Source organism: Equus przewalskii, unplaced genomic scaffold (assembly GCF_037783145.1).
Source record: "Equus przewalskii isolate Varuska unplaced genomic scaffold, EquPr2 contig_R1908, whole genome shotgun sequence".
NCBI lineage: Eukaryota > Metazoa > Chordata > Mammalia > Perissodactyla > Equidae > Equus > Equus przewalskii.
The window spans coordinates 149,269-166,768 of NW_027228508.1; the positions used below are offsets into that span (position 1 = coordinate 149,269).

A 17,500-nucleotide genomic window follows, 5' to 3' on the forward strand; every position below is an offset into this window, starting at 1 on the left:
CTCAGCATGGCCTGATGAGCAGTGCCATGTCCGCACCCAGGATCCGCACCAGTGAAACCCTGGGCCGCCACAGCAGAGAGCGCAAACTTAACCACTTGGCCATGGGGCCGGCCTCCTCATTTTCTTAATAGTGCCTCTGAAAAGCAAATTTTTAAATTTTTCAATGATGTCCAATACATCAATTTTTTCTATAATGTTTGGTGCTTGTTGTATCCTCTCTAAGAAATGTTTACCAACCCAAGTTTGAGAAGATTTTCTCCTATGTTTTCTTATAAAAACTTCATAGCTGTAGCTTTTATGTTTAGTCTATCATCCATTTTGAATTAATTGTTATACGTGGTATGAGATGGGGGTTGCGATTCATTTTCTTCACACATTTGTTCTAGTTTTTCCAACATGATTTGTTGAGAAGATTATTCTTTCTCCACTGAATTACTGTGGGGCATTTGTAAAAGTCAATTAGCCACATACCTGTGGCTTTATTTCTGCACTTTCTATTCTGTTCCATTGATCCATACGTCTGTTCTTACACCGATTCCCCACTCAACTAACTGCAAAGTTAAAGTACACTGTGAGTCCTCCAACTCTTTTTTTCAAGATTTTTCTGGACATTCTAGGTCTTTGGATTTCCACACAAATTTTAGAACCTCACTTCTGCTGTATTCTATTGGCCAATGCAGTCATAGAGCCATCCCAGACTCCAGGGGAGGGGAAACAAACCGACCTCTTAATGGAGGAGTGGCATGAGGATGCATAGAGTGAGGGAATAGATGGCGCCTATTTTTGAGACATTCCATCATCTAGCTACAATAATGTGCATCCTGCCAAATGCAAAATACACTCACCCCCTTCCAAGACCGCCAGAATCTCATCTCATTGTAGCATCTACTCAAAATCCATGACCTCATCCCCTGAACCCAGATGAAGATGGGCTTCCTCGGGTATAGCTCCTTGGATATGGTTCCTCTTCATCAGAAGTATCTGTGATATAATGTGACAAGTTATCTACTTCCCAAACACCCAGGATACAATGTCAATGCCAGGATAGGTACTAAAGCTCAGGAAGAAAGGAAATGAGAGGTCTGAAGCAGTCATTGGTCCATAGAAATTTGACAAGACTGCAAAACCAAGGGTAATTCCATGTGCCCTGCTGCTATTTTTCATCACATACAGGCCCCAAACGCTCATAGCCAACCTGGAGCAGAGCTTTGCAATGGGTGCGCTGAATGTGAACCATGAATGGGACACAGGGCTGTTGGATACCTCTGACTTAGAGAAATCTGTCAAAGGCTCCTCAAAGGGCAGGCCCAGGGGAGTGGGCTCTGATGGGTTGAGAACAATAAAGGACACAAGAGACACCCAGAGTCCTTGTCCCAACATGACAGGATGAGAGAGACCAAGGAGATGCCCTGCCATCTGGCTGTCTATTTCAGTGGCCCACTGCAGCACACCTCCGTCCCCGTGATCGAGGGCTGTCTCAGGTGCTAGGGAAGGAGCCGGGCAGACATGCAGCAGGTCTAAGAGGCTGAGCTGAGGCTGCTAGCACACCCGCTTCAGGTGTGGCCCCACTCTTTGTCTCCACATCCATCCTGTACATCTGCCCATTGGTGGTTACTGTGCTCTCTTAGTGGTGCTCAAGCACTAACAGGCTTTATCAGTATCTTGAAACATTTGCTATGAAAAACTCTTATTGGACTTAAAATTCACATTACCACAAGAAAGTCCAACATCACATTTGTCAATGAGAGCAAAGAATCAGCTGTTAGAGTCTTTAAATAGAATTTCAACCATTATAAATTTTATAATGGCCTTAATAGACTAAACATTTTTAATCACTGGCTTCTCAAAATTTCTGTGGTGACTACCAATATTTTGAAAAGATTGCCATTTTAAAAAAGGTCTTGATCAGGATTTTCTCACAGACATTTTAAATTTATAAACTGATATTACAAAGTCATGTTCTTATTCAGCAGTAAAAAGGAATGAAGTACTGATACACGCTACAACATGGGTGAATCTTGAAGACACTAAGCTGAGCAAAAGAAGCCAGACTCAAAAGACCATGTAGTGTATGATTCCATTTACATGAATGCCCAGAATAGACGAATCTATAGAGGACAGAAGGTAGGTTAACAGTCGCCTAGCGCTGGGGAGGTGGAGGGAATGAGGGTGACGGACAATTGGTACAAGGTTTCTTTGTGGGGTGATGAAATGTTCTAGAATTGATTGTGGCGATGGTTGCACAACTCTGTGAATATACTAAAAATTCTAGAATTGTACACTTTTAATGGGTGATTTGTATGGTACGTGTATGAGTTTTCCTGTGGCTATTGTAACAAATCTCCACAAACCTGATGGCTTAAAACAATAAAAATTCATTCTCTCAAGGTTCTCGAGGCCAGAAATCCACTCAGTGTCATGGGTCACGAGCAAGGTGCTGGCAGCGCCATGCTCCCTCTGGTGGATCCAGGAAGAATCCATTCCTTGCCTCCTCCAGCTTCTGGGGGCTGCTGGTTTTCCTCAGCTTGTGGTCTGCATCGCTCCAATCCGCCAGCATCTCCGAATCTCTCTCTGCTCCCCCATCGCACAGCATCAGTGTGTGTCAGATCTCCCTCTGACCAGGATACACATGACTGCATTTAGGGCTCACTCTGATAATCCAAGATAATCTCCCCATTTCAAGATCCTTAACTTTATTACATCTGTATAAACCCTGTTTCCATATGAGGTACCATTTATAAGTTCAAAGAATTAAGATCTGATATCTTGGCAGGTGATAGGAGGGGTCATTTTTCAGCCTACCACAGTATGTGAATTGTATGTCAATAAAGCTATTTTTAAAAATAGGGTAGGGGCCACCCAGCGGTCAAGTGGTTGGGTGGGCACACTGGCTTTGGTGGCCCAGGGTTTTGCAGTTTTGGATCTTGGGCGCAGACATGGCACCACTCATCAGGTCATGCTGAGGCGATGTCCCACATAGCACAACCAGAAGGACCTACAACTAGAATATATAACTATATACTAGGGGGCTTTGGAGAGGAGAAGGAAAAAAAAAGAAGATTGGCAACAGATGTTAGCTCAGGTGCCAATCTTTAAAAATGTACATATATATTTAAAAATAGGGTATAATTTATGAATAAATACAATTTAGTTTACACAAAAAAAAGTCATGTCTGTGTATGGATGCAAGGAGGCTTCAAAGACATATTAATCAATTGCAAACTTTGTTTTGATTTTGACTCAAATAGATCAACAGTAAAAAGACAGTTTTGAGACAAATGAAGAAAACTGAACTTGGACTGGGTATTAGATAATAGTGGGAAATTATTTTTTAACTTATTGGAAGTGATAACGGTATCATGGTTATTCTTTTAAATCCTGTCTGTTAGAGATTTATACTGAGGAATTTTCAGATGAAATAAAATGATGCCTGAGATGAGCTTTTAAAGATTCTAGCAAAAAAGGGAGGATGGATATGAAATCTGAAATGTTGGTAACTGTTTAATCTAGGTCCTAGAAAGATAGAGGGGAGTTGGTTATTATACTCTTCTCTTTATTTGCATATGTTTGAAATGTTTCCATAATAAAAGAAAAAGGAATATTCATGGAAACAAGCTCAATTTTCTCATTTAAAAATTTGAACCGATTTGATTTGGAAGTTTTAAACAAATACAATATCTTCTCTAATACTTTATACATATTTTATCATAATCCCATGACATAAAAAAACTAATTTTTTAAATAAGTTTCATAGAGATGCTCTCAAATTCCCTCCGATTTGACCCCAAATGCTCTTCAAATAATGTCATTTTCCGCGTGCCATGACGTTAAGACGCGGCGAAGCCTTGCCCAGAGGAACTGATCTTTTGCAAAGGACGGACAGATCCAGGCTTTCACACTCCGTTTCCGGAAGGGCTCAGGGCTCTCTCTTTGGCATCTTTTTAAGGCGTTTTTAGAAAACGAAATGCCCGGGACTGAAACAGCCCCTGCAGCTGCAGCGCCGGCTTCAAACGCCCACTATTTTGAGAGAAGATCCGCACACATGCTCTTTGTGTTGTTTTGTTTCCCAAAGGAAAAGCTAAATCCACCCCAGTGTTTTCATAAACAGAAAATGAATGGCTCGAGGGCGGCCATCGGGCGGGACGGAAGAAGACGTTTGGCAGAGCAGGCCTCTGCTTTTGTCCCCCAAAACCTCAGTCAATCAGCGACCTGCCGCGACGGGTCCTCGGAGCCTCAGAGAACCTCAGAGGCGGAGCCGTCCTCGCGGCCGCCCGGCCTGGGAGCCAGGTGCCCGGCGCTGCCGGCGGAGGCGGCTTCAGGCCCCCTGTGGCTGCACCAGGCCCGCTGGGGGCACCTCCTCCCGAAGCCCCCAGGTCACCCGCAGCTATTCCGCGCAGCGCTCTTCCTCTGCGTGGTTATTTTGCTTGTTTGGTTGTTTATTTAAATCTGTAATACACAACGTAAAACATTTCAGAGAGAACAAAAATGCGTCCTGTGAGAATAGGGTCTCTCTCCCAAACTTCTCTCTCCCGAGGAGGCAGTGAGTGCTACCGTCTCGAGCATCCTCCCACAGGTTTCCACGCCTGCATGCCTGTGCGCATAGCTATTCAAGTAACTGTACACACACGGCCGGTTCCCTCCGCATGCTGACCGCACGCGCTCTTACCATCTCTTGGTTCCTACTTTTTTACCCTTAACTTTGCATATTGGAGATAATGTCACATCAGTGTACCGAGATTTGCCTCTCGTTGTCTTTTTTGTTTATTCAATATTTTTGTCTGTATATTTCCTGGTTTGGATGTATCATAATTTACCTGAGCGATTTCATATTGGTGCGTACTTGGTTGTTTCCAGGGTCCTGCTGTTTCGAAAAAAAGCTGCAATACGTTTTGCACACCCTCTAATCTTTTATGCAAGACTATCCTAGTTCCCATTAAAAGAAAGACAGATACACAGAGCTGGTATAAAAAGAGAAGGCAACAACAAAAACCTCCCTTCTGTCGCAGAAAATCACTGTTAGAATCTGACGTTGTTTTCACAGAAGTAGCTGCTCTCCTGACAGAATCAAAACAATGTGGTGAGGATTCCAGCTACAGAGCTGGCTCCCTTCCCATCATTCCTACTCGGATCCCAACATATGGCCTTAGAGACAAACCACTGAGGCTCCAGGGGATAAGGATTTCTATCCCATCAAGCATATGTTTCCCCTTCACCCCTGCCCCTGAGCCAGTCTGCAGAAAACTCAATCCATTGTTTTTGCAGTGTTTCCTCTCTCCACAAACACCAGGGCTCTGCCTCCATTCCAGGCCAGCGATGCTCCCAGCAAACGGCTCTGACATACCTCATAGCTGCCTGTCAAAGGATGTGTTACTGTGCTGGGTTCGTTTTTGCCTGCCGCCCAGAAAGCCACACACTGAGACAATGAGTTTGCAGCAGAGGGAGAGAATTTAATCACAAGGCAGCCATGTGAGGACGCCAGAGCATGAGTCTCAAATCTGCTTCCCTGAAAATAGGGACTCAGGGATATTTATGGGATAGGGAGCAAGGTGGTCTGAAATGTGGAGAGAGGTGATTGGAGGTGAGGAGACGTGAGGTAATTGATGATCTGTGCAAGGTAGTCAGACTCCAGGCCTCTTCATAGGACCCATGCTCACAAAATGGTGGTGTGAGCGTGATCTGAATGTGGCGTTTGTAGCCTTTTGACATCAAAAGGTCAACTATCGGACATCTGCATGGGCCCAGTTGATCAGTTGGTGGTCTCAACCAGCCTGGAGTGGACAAAGGGGTGCTAATTCCTGAAGCACAGCTCAAATGCCCGTTACCATGGTGACCCAGGTTCTAGGGAGATGTTATCAATAGGAACCTAGTGGGAGTCACCTAGCACATTGCTTAAACAGCACAGTTAACAATGAGTGAGTTAAACAGATAAAAGCTATAATCAGTAATTGCAAAAAAGGAAAAAGACCTTTAGTTCCTAGCTACTGAATCATCAATGGCTAACTCTCTGCTGGTTTCAGATGCAGATCAAGAACCGCAAGCAAAGATCTTCTGACTGTAGAAAGCAAACTGGAAGGGGACAAGAGAACAGGAAAGAGCCTGCTCCGGGAGGGAAGTGGAAGCTTTGGGCCATGTGTGTGTGGTCAAAAGGCTTCAATCAATACAAGTCAAAAAAGGGACCAAAACTTTCTCTCAACGACAACCAAAAGAAACTTCATTTGACAATCAAACTCCTCCAATAGTAGATGGGAACATCTCACAGCCAAAAATGATGCTTAGTTCATTGGGGCAGATTTGAGAGAAAATGGGCAGAAATTAATAAAAAAGTCAGGATGATGGGCTGTTTAAAGAATAGAAAATGCAATCCATGTGAGCATTGGGTAAGTCAGCAACGTAGAGCTGGCCTTAAGAAAATTTGCTTTATATGAAAACTGACGTATCTGAGTGATACTGGCTCAACACAAGGTTGACATAAGGGAAGCCAAATTGTAGAAGAGAATTGTATATTGTAACTATATTGTACTATATTGTAACTGTGAATGACCTCTGATTAACTAACCCAGATATGCTCTGTAGATTTTATGGCCTCTCCCAGCTGCCTTAAGTTGATAACTTTGTTCATTTGAGTTCCTTAGGAATGTGATGACCCCCAGGCAGTGTCTATGCTGGTAACCATCATCAATGACAACTGAAAGATCAGAGTATAGGGTGATGCTCCATTCTCTGATGCATATCCAGTAAAACAAAGGACTATCAGGAACTGGGGCCAGATGTCTGCCCTCACTCAGAGATCAGTCAGCAGCCCCACCTGGCGGCCAGCCCCGTACATAAGTGGCCTATAGTCTTTGTTCTTTCGGACAGTAGTCAGCCATCTTCCCCTCTTGTTAGCAAGCTGTATAATAGAAAACCCTTTCTCTCCTACCACCTTGCCTCTTGACTATTGGCATGTCTTGCAGTGAGCAGACGAAGCCCCCTTGGGTGGTAATATGAGGTCTTTAAAACCAGTTTATCCTATCAAGCAGATTAAACATTCCCATATGAAATCTTGATTATTGATTTGGGCCACTGGACATCTTTCCTGCCCAATTTATGTTAATTAACTCATGTATCAAATCTGAAAATGCATGTGGTTTTATTTTAACCCTTCGATGAGGCCGAAACCTCCAAATTCCCTAAAGACGGCGTTTTATTAGTTTGGGGGAGGTTTCCTGTGTGAAAGGTAAGCATTGTGGTCACGTGACTTTCCGAGAGCCAAGGCACAGAGGCTGACCCAGCTGTTTTCTTAAAGGCCACTCAGGACAAGGGCTTTCTTGTTGGACAGTGCTCTCTGACTGGATGCACTTTTCCCAGATTACTCGCAGCTTAATTCATAACAAGAGATTGAACACTGGGCTGCCAGGAGTTCAGGTACATGGAGTGAGGACATGTCCTCAGCACACAGCAGCACTGTCCCCCCGCAGGAGTTCTCACCAGCTCACAGGCGAGGGGCCCCTGGGCAGCAGAGGGAAGGAGTGTCAGGACCTCAGAGGCCCTGGAGCCCGCCCTTCTTGGAAGCCTCCTGAAATGACAGAGCAAGTCCGAACCGCCGGGCTGTGACACAGTGATAGTAGCCCAGAGTTAGCAGGAAACTTGCGGGTCATTAGCTCACCCCCAGCCCACCCTCTGAAGTCCAGGAAGGGCCTCAGAGCTGGGTAGAGGCAGAACTTGGGCTAAAACTCAGGTCTCTCACCCCGAGCTGGCAGTCTGTCTCTGACACCAGTGCTTCTGAGACTCTAATGTGCGTGCAAATCAGCTGAGGAGCTTGTGAAATGCAAATTCTGATTCAGCAGGTCTGGAGTAGAGTCTGAAGTTGTGCATTTCTAATGGGCTTCCCTGTGACACCAGTGTTGCCAATTAAGGGCTATTCTCTGAGTAGCACATTCTCACAATCTCTATTCTCAACATGCCTCAATTACAGAAAAATCCAGAAAATAGTCCCTCCCGCATTGCCTAGGAACTGATTAAAGAGAGTCTTTTTCTTAATCTCTTCATGAAACCTACCTCAAACTATTGATGCCGGCCCTGACATCAGTTCCCCTACATTGAACCCAGCATATATGTGGTTTAAACCAAAGCACTCATCTCCTTCCACTGCGTCTCTAAGTCACATTCATACATAAATACCAGTTTTTTAAACCTTTGTATCCCTGAACTTCACAAGGCAAATAGAGGTCACAAACTGTTAGAGCCCAGGTGGCCTCATGCTAACCATTTGGCTAGTTAGGGGTCCTTTGAAATTTTATTACAGGGAAACTGATATCCAGAGAATATCAAGAAGCTGAAGCTTCGCACACCCCAATTCCTTGGCTTCCTGGTACCAGAATCCACCATCCACCATGAGGCAGACAACCAAGGACATCCACCTGCAGATTCCCTTATCTCACCATCCCCCTTCAAGCAAGCAGCCTTATAAGGCCAAATGCAGGCTGCTGGGAAAGAACTGACTTGCAAGGCCACAGGCTCCCCCTCCCCTGCCTAAAACCCCAAGTAAAAACCCCTACCTTTTTCCCTTTGAGGAGGTAGTTGTGAGTTGTAACAAATTCCCATCTCCTTGTCTGGCTACCTTCTGATAAAACACCTTCCTTGCCATAAGCCTGGTGTTCCTATTTTTATTTTGGTTTCTCTCTTGTGTGGCAGGTGAAAGAAACGGTGTTTGTAGCCAGTAACATAGGGTGGCTCCAACAGTGTTTTTATAACAGAGTCTTTAAAAAGAGTCTCCATACTGCCAAGTTTATGCTAGAATTTAAACTGCAACTTTGTGGTTACTGGCTCTGGAAGGTACAGTGATGAAATTGGTCTCTCACAGAAAATGGGATTAGGTAACAGCAAAACAATTATGGTGCAGATTTTATCTCTGTGAATAATGCCTCTGAGCTCCTGAGCCCTATATGTAGGAACTTGTTTGATATCTGCTTATAGATATGTCACCCATCTCAAACTCAACTTATCCAAAATGGAGCACTTGCTTGTCCATCCATGAATCTCTTCCTCTTCAGGCTTCCTCATCTCAGTAAACAATGCTTTTGTGCATCCAGCTGCTCAAGCCAGAAACCTGAGTCCTTCCCAAATCCCTTCATTGGTCACTTCTTAAGCCAGTTTGTCTCCAAGTTCTATTTAAAGCTCCTCTAAGTATGTCTTCAATTTGTCTACTCACTCCCATCTCTACTGCCATCACCCTAAATCCAAATCCATTTTTAAAACCTGGATTACTGGAATAGCTCTCCAGCTAGTCCTTCTACTTCTACTCTTATTCCCCCTACAATCCATTAGATCTTGTCGTCTTCCTGCTCCAAAGCTTTGGTGGATTCCCTTTGCACATAAGATAAATTCAATATCTTTAACATGACTTTGAATCCCTGAATGATGTGTCCCATGCATAGCTTTTCTGCCTTATCCATCACTATTCCCTCCCTTACTCACTCTGGTAGATTAATGTGGAAACTCAGTTTTCCCAGTGTGAGAATTTAGCATCAGTAATGTGGTATGCTTGAAAAGACTTTACCAAGATCTCAAACATTAATGAGGTCTTTAATAGCTGTTTGAGAGTAGAATGACATAGGAGCAAGAATGTTGAGGCATGGCATATTCTCTGAAAGATGTTTTTTGACAAAATTTTGTTATAATCTTGGAACAAAGCTCCAAATAAGAATAGAATAAAATTAACTTCTCCTACTTATAGAGTACTGTGAGTCCCAGCAGGGAGATAAAAAGACAAGTAGAACACATGCCCTCATGGTAGTACACCCTTGTATGGGAGATAAGTCATGCATACACACAATGCTAGGCAGAATACAATCAACTTTATCACCACAATTAGCTAGAGTCATCCATAAAGGCTTGAAAAGATCACAGACAGAGCTGGAGTTTGAAGGAAGCATAGTAATGACATTGATGGAAAAGAAGAAAGAGGATATTTCAACTATGTGAAAAAATAAACTAGTAGGAATGGATGTTCCAGGTAAAGCGACAGTGAGGAAGCTACGAGAAAGAGGCATCATGATATAAAGAGAGTAGAATACAATAGAAGTTTCAAAGTAAGGAGACTAGTGCTCCAGGCACACCTCTGCGTCTAGCCAGCTGCATGCCTTTAAGCAACAATCTTAGCTTCTTTAGTTTGTTTCCTCATGTTTAATAATATTGACGTTGTGGGGGACTGGAATTGGCCACCCCAAGATACGTCTCTTTGGCATGAGGATTATTTGGGGCTGGTTACTTTTAAAAAACTGCAGACAGGAAAGAAATTCTGAAAAGTAGAATTTACCCACCCTTTGTTAAAATACATTTACATTTGTAAAGGAAATCTCCATCTGTAAAGGTGTCTCCCTCTCTGTACCAGGAAGAAGGGGGGATGACCTTATCTCTAGAAGCTCTTAATCAATGCAGAAGGCAAGGACTTAAATCTGCATAATAGTCTTACTCTTGTTCACTGTACTTGTCAAATAACCTCCCGTAACTGACTCCCCCAACCCCCAACATCCTCCTTTGTCTTTAGCTGAGGATGATATTTAAGATGGTGGCTTCAGTCATTTTGGCAAGTTGCTCAGTTTGCCTGAGCCTCTCCTATGTATATATGTAATAAAGCTTTATTTTTCTCCTGTTATTCTGTCTCATGTGAATTTAATTTGTTCTCCAGCCAGAAGGACCCGGCGTGGGTAGAGGAAATGTCTTCTTGCTCTACAGTTTGGCAACTTGGATGGGATAAAATTTCATTGGTGGACACTGCTCACTCCTGGACTGCTGTGGCCAAGAGATCCTGGACCCCTAATGAGAGCCGGCAAGAGGTAAGAGTTCTTACCATATCAGTCTCCCAGATCTCTGCCTGGAGGGTCCAACGGAAGCAAGAGTGGTGAGGTTTTCTTTTGCTCTTCTAAATTTAGATTAGCAGGAGAAAATTTTGGTGAGGCTAGCTTCTTGGACTCGGTGACTCTAGGATTTGGCTGAGTACTCATTGGTTGTAGATCCTTTTCCTCCCAGAGATCGTACTTTTCCTTGTCTCTGTCTTTTTTTGTTGTTTGTCATGAGACACAGGCATCTCAATAAGTCTGTTGTCTGGGCCTTTTGTCTTGTTCTATGTCTTGAGAGCTTGGCTTTGTGACCTTTCTGGTCTCCGCCATCTGGAAGATGTATGTACTGGCACACATTTTGGAAGCCAGTTGAGTAGACTGGGGTTCTGGGACACACTCTCTTTGTCTGGCTGTGTCAGCTCTCAGGGGAGTTTGTCATAAGGGGTCCCAATTACTTTCAAAAGGGACCTTTGTTGTCTGAACCTTTGTTGCTTGCTGTGCAATGAAGGCCTTTACTTTCTTAGACTATTTTTGGGAGTGAATTTTCTGGATCTCTTTTGGGGATGCCTCTTGTGTCCATGGTTAAGCTTATTGGTTGAGTCACTGTTAAGATCCTACTCGTCAGTGTGGCCAGATGATGGATCATTTAAATTGGGAAAACTTCTAAATTGGGGGGAAAAATTGTGAGAGCTCTCATCATAATTTTTATTGGTACCTATGAAAAGGTCAAATTAAAAAGGAAACACATGCAATAAAATAATGACTAGCTTTAAGACCCTGACTCAGGTTACAATTGAACTGATGAAATATAAAATTCTAAGGGTTGATAAGATTATCAAGGTTGGAATGCTTGAGCTGATTTTCTTTATAAAGAGGTTATATCAGCTTTGCCTGAGTATGTTTTAAAATGTCTGGCTGGGAATACTTCCCTATCCAATATTATAAGACCAAGGCCTATTGATAAAGTCCTGCCCATGTGTCCTGTCCTCATGCTGCAGCTCTTCACTGCTCATGGGCCATGCCCCCATGCTATTCTCTGAATAAAGGAGCACTACTTCCAGACCTTGAGAGTCCAAGAAATCTTTCTTTTGACTCCTTGGCTCGCCGAGCCTGCTTGCTTCACTGGCTTGTGAGTTGAAGTTCTAGTCTTCCTTGTGCCTTTCTGTTTTTCAAGGATGGATCTAAATTCACTTCTCCATATGGAACTTTCTTGGACAGCTGTATGAATCCTCATTTGCTGTCCATGGCTACTCTGTGGGGCAAATCGTGGCATTCAGCCTGAAGAGAATCAGTACCTTAAGCCTGAGGGTGATGAAGAACGAATTAATGCATTCCTTCTTAATCCTATCTCTAATATATAAATTTTACATGGGCATGGGTGGACCACTTAAGTCATTAGGACGGTCACCAATCTCCAAGACACGCATGGCAGGTTTCTTTTCCTAAGGCTGGATTGGTATCCCACCCTATGGCTCCTGACCACACTCCAAACCACGAGAAAGTCCCAACTGGGACTCTGGTTCAAGGAAAGTGCCAAACTCTAAACTTTGGTTGAGTATGGGAACCCCTTCTTGGGAGAACAGCTCCAGGACACAATTGGGTAGAATGTCTCCCAGACCGGCAGAAAATTCTTCACTGTTTTTCTCTATTCTTTCATCTTTGGGACAATTCACCAGGCACCTATTACTGCCAGGCATTATAGGGAGGATATACAAGGGATGCAATGCAGGGGGATGCCCCCATCACCCCTTGCTATAGGAACCCCACAGGCAGAACAGGTAAGACGCTGCCCTAGGTTCAGGGGGAATTTTCAAGGTAATGGACCCCTTTCTTTCATGTCTCTCTAAGTTGCAGTGGCCATTTTGGGCTCCTGTTGAGCTTTCCAATAGAGAAACAAAGAAATCTTTAAAGCATCAAAGCCTCCACCCCTGGGAACCCGCACTCTGGTTTCCGGGCCTGATCAGCCCAGGACCCCAAGTGAGGTGGTCTTGGAGGTTGGCTCGAGTATTTTAGGCACCTACTGAGTCAGTTATGAGATAGGAGACCTGTGATTTATTCTGTGAACTGTCCTGTGGGTGTTTTGTGCCCCAGCATGGGAACTGTTGTGTGACCCTTATCTTGATAACCCTCGGGAAGAGGCCGTGAGAGTGAGGCCTGATCTGCTCTTTTCCTTTCTTTATCTGTTTCGTTTGTCATCATCTCTCTTGTCACCAAGTCGAGGTTAAGTTCAGGCTGGACCTGAGCAGAACCTGGGCCTTCTGTACTTAACTTCTCAACCCCAGGCCCACTCCCCCAACAGGGAGTCCCAGCCCCTAGGCAGCTCCAGGCCTTTGCCTCCTGCTTCCCTGCCTTGCCTTGTGCTGGCTCAGGGACTAAGTGCCTGGGCTAAGTGGGAGTTGACTACACCTCATAACTACGTTGATGCCTGCAGTCAGGCTCTGCACCCTTTCTCTGGCCGCTGTCAGTCAGACACCAGCTTTATTGCCATGGGGAATGCCTCAAGCATCCGCGGAGACTCACCCCGGGTGCATTTTAACTAGTTGGAAACGCTTTCAATTGGGTCGTTCATGTCCCAGAAACTCCATCTGGAAAAAAACTCGAGTGGTTTCTCTGTGCTGTTGTGATGAAGTTAATTCCCAGGACTTAAAAAAAAAAAAAAATGGGAAAAGGCCATAAGTGTGTGCCCTTGCCAAAAAAAAAAAAAAAAAAAAAAAATCTAGCATCTTGAGTGTCTTCTCCACAAATATTAGTAAAAAACGCTCAAAACAAAATTTGTATTCATAATTAGGGAGCTTTGTATTATTGTACCTGATTCACGGCAGTGATTTTTAAAACGATAGCTGTGGAGGCTGTGTCTATGTGTCTATATGTATGTTATATACTTGTGATTTTACCTCCGGATGGTATGGCCAAAATTAAGAGCTCTATTTCATTGGCCTAAAGTAAGCACTTACATAAATTCTAAATGTCGTAGAAATTAACCCAATGTCTTTTAAGTTAAGATGACATAGATTAATCCTTGGTTAATGAAAGTTTAAGTTTGTTGGTTTGATTAAAACGGACATGTCCTCCAGAGTTAGCACTGGATATGATGCAGACATGAAGCCTGGGTTTATTAGTTTAAAAAGAAGAAGGAAGAAAAAAAAAGCTCACGTTATCCCTGTTACAAATTTGTCAGCATAATAACTTAGAATGATAGCTAATTTTGCTTAATGTCTCATGAAGTTTTTGTGGGTAATCTAAACATCATTATTGGGAAGAAATGATTTAGATATAAATGAAATAAGAGCTTATAGATAAACTTTTAGCAATAATTACAGTTTATGGCATGTGTATCTAAAACAGCTTCCAAAATCTTTTTGGTAACTTGAAACTTCAAAGTTTTGCTATGTTAATTTAAATGATAAAATTCATTGAGTATCTAGATCATATCCAAATAAGATGTTAGACATTAATTACTAAATGTACGCTTATCTACTTTTGGCTTCTTATTGCAAAGAGGCTAAAAGCATTTGGGTCTATTAGAAAGCATGCATTGTGTTTTATTGTGAAATGGCTTGTTTCAGGAAATTATGAATAGTGTTTAGAATGCTGATATAAAAGACAGTTTGTAATTGCTTACCTTTTTAGTGTTTACTAGGGTCTGTTAAGCGTTAAAAGTTCTAATTAATACATGTAATTAAAGCTACTAAAATTAATAAGGAAAACAGCTCTGTATTCAAGGAAAGTAAAATGTACATTTTAGGTAAGGAGGGTATAAAGAATGGAAGTATTTTTGTTTGTTGAGTCAAGAAAGATAAATTTGTCCTAAAGTATTAGAAGGGAAAAAAGAAAGCATGGGACAAATTCTGAAGGTAAAAGAAAGTTGTATAAGTTTGTGAAGGAGAAATTCTGAAAGGAGTTTTATGCTGGTCAAGTTGACTAAGATTAGCTAAATTGAATTAAGTAAATGAGTTTTAATGTTAAAAAATGAGTGGGTGCAAAAAATTAAAATTTGGTTTTCTCTCTTTTGAGCTTTGCAATAGAGAAACAAAGAAATCTTTAAAATGTCAAAGGCTCCACCCCTGGGAGTGAATGGATTTGGAAATCTTGAAGGGTAATTCCCATTTCAATTTTTATTTTAACTTTCATTTTAGTTCCTTAGTATTTCAAATGGAAACCTAGGATCCCTTCCTGCAAGAGTCTTCACCTTGGGTGTTTATAAATTCTTTTTTTAACTCTCTTCCTTTGCTCTCCTCATGCTGTTGGTATCTGCACACCTGGTTCTCCTGGTCCTGGCTAATTCTTGGTACTCTTGTGTCTCTCCTGACAGCAGAAAGCAGTAACCAGACAGGTTGAGTGATTCAGTAGAAATTTAAGTGATATCATCTTAGCCACGTGTAAGCAGCAGCCTGTTGTGAACTAGAATTGCAATGCAGGAATGATCTGATTCCTATAGGCCTCTCTCCCTTCTCTGCCCTGGTGAATGAATGCTAAAGGAATTTAAAGCATGTAAAACATGACACACATTGATCTGTTGACTTGGCCATCAAGCTGAACATCTTGCCTTCTTGTAGGTAAAATTAGTGTCACAGATTCTAGATTTTATTTATAAGGGCAAAGCATTTAAGTGTGTTCACTTAAGTTGACTCTTGATGCAGTAAAGGTCTATTTTCCTCTAAACTTGACTTCCAGGTTTGAACTTAGAAGTAAAAGCAAAGCAAAACAAAACCACCAAAACACAGGAATCTCTGTCAATAGAACACCAGAGCTGCAAAGATTGATGACCTGAAGAATAAGAGTTGACACGATGTGCTTGGTCAGTTCACCGATCTGAAGGAGAGGAATCCTCTATTTGTGGCTGGCTGAGGAAAGCCAGTTACAATGCAGAAAAGCTGAGAAATGGTAGGAGAAAGTAGAGAAGCAAACAGAAGAGGGAAAAGCTTGATATAAGAAAAGTGTAAGGAACAGAAGAAACAGCAATCTTCAGAGTTGGTGGTGCCAAAGTTGAAGATTATGGTGACCACTGTCACATTGCTGGCCCCCAGTGATCCACATCTCCCAGTATTTGCCCTTGTGTGGTCCTCTCTCTTTGAACCTGAGTTGGGACTGTAACTCATTTTAACCAAAGGGAAGTGGCAGAGTGATGCTGTTTCAGTTCTGGTCTAAGCCTTAATAAATTCTGCTTTTGTGCTCTTAGGAGCCCTGATCTGCCTTGTAAAAACTTTGTTACCCTGCTAGAGCTACATGGAGAGGCTGTAGGAGAAGCCACATAAGAGGGAGAGGCCCTGAGAGAAAAGCCTCACTAAAAGAATTTAAGCCCAGGCCCCTGCTGGCCTACCAACTGGATGAATCCACATGAGTGACCACTGGTAAGATCAACAGAAGAGTCACCTAGCTAAGCCTGGATTGCAGAACAAGCAAACAAAATGTTTATTGTTTTAAGCTACTCAGATTTGGGGTGGCTCGTTATGCAGCAAAAGATAGCTGCCGGCATGACAGTGGAGGAGAGTCAGGGATCGAGACCCGGTGACTACTCCCTGGGACAGCATCCTATAGAGTGAAGATGCGAGCCTGAGAACAAAGCAAGCTCGGTTCAAATCCTTACTTTGTCACTTCTTAGCTCTGTGCCTTTAGACAAGTTATTTAATCTTTCTGGGGCTCAGTATCATCTGTAAAATGAGAAAAATATTTCTTCCCTCAGATGATAGTTAAGAAATGAACTGAGTGAAAGTTTGGGGCACATAGAAAGTAAGTACCCACCAAACATTAGTTCTCTTCCACCTCCTCCCTGTGGTTCCCTCGCCCCGAGGGGATGAAAGTGATCCAAACTACAATCACTCTTAAAGGGCAGTCGTGTGACCTGCTAAAGGAAGTTCTGTCACAGGTCAGTTTTACACAGTGTGTGTGTATTTGATAAACATTGTGTTTATAGGAAAAAGAGGTAAACTCCTAAAATATAAGTGATGTATTTTTTTGACTGATGGCAGGTTTTGGGGCCGCTGCTGGAGTCAACGCACATTCATGTCTGTCACAGACTGTCTACACCTGCTCCTCTGGAGGACACAATTGTTTATCAGGCGAACTAAGCTTTGGTCGTCAAGGAACATCGAAGTTACATTCAGCTTATTTTATTGCAGAAGGCATGGAGGCGTAGGTTATTTCCACAAAAAAGCATTACCATCTCAGTTGTTTGTAAAATTCACTTAGGCAAGAATTGCACATTTTGAGGCAGTGCTGGATAAAACTCAGCCCTTGATGAGGCCTTGCCTTCATACTGGAAGGTGATTTAGGGCCCTGGAAAGAAACAAGCCTCATATTGGGTGTCCAAATTATGTTAAAACTGTGCAGACACCAAGTTCCCAAGCCTCCTGAGAGATAATACACACACACATGCACACACAGATATGAAAGGATTAAAGAAAAAAGAAATAAACCTGCCCTGCCTCAGCTTCCAATTTGTAAAATGAGAAAGCCAGACTGGAAGGTTCCCCAAGGTCATTCCAGCTCCTAGTGTGGCAGACTCTCAGATCCTGTGCCTGTATTAGCCCTCTGTGGACAGTGAGATTAAAAACACAGGCTGCTCTCCAGCAAAGCTTCAATTGCAGAGATTTAACTAGAAAAAGAATCAAAGCACTCTCTCAGATTACGTCTTTTATTTCCAATTGTTTTTATTGTTTCCATTTTATTTTACAAGAGAA

The 17,500-nt window shown here is 42.7% G+C and overlaps 1 long non-coding RNA gene across 9 annotated transcripts in view; it reads right to left on the reverse strand.

Moving 5' to 3' along the window:
- LOC103543527 (uncharacterized) overlaps positions 1-17,500 on the reverse strand; it is a 102,674-nt gene that overhangs the window by 27,738 nt on the left and 57,436 nt on the right. For 4 of the 9 annotated variants that reach the window (XR_011536474.1, XR_011536471.1, XR_011536470.1 and 1 more), the window contains exon 5: positions 846-981. The exons of 4 other annotated variants lie outside the window; for them this stretch is intronic. This is a non-coding gene — a long non-coding RNA (uncharacterized lncRNA). Of the gene's footprint in view, positions 1-182; positions 4,447-17,500 lie in introns of those variants that run through there. One more of the 9 variants, XR_011536475.1, reaches the window with a different exon arrangement.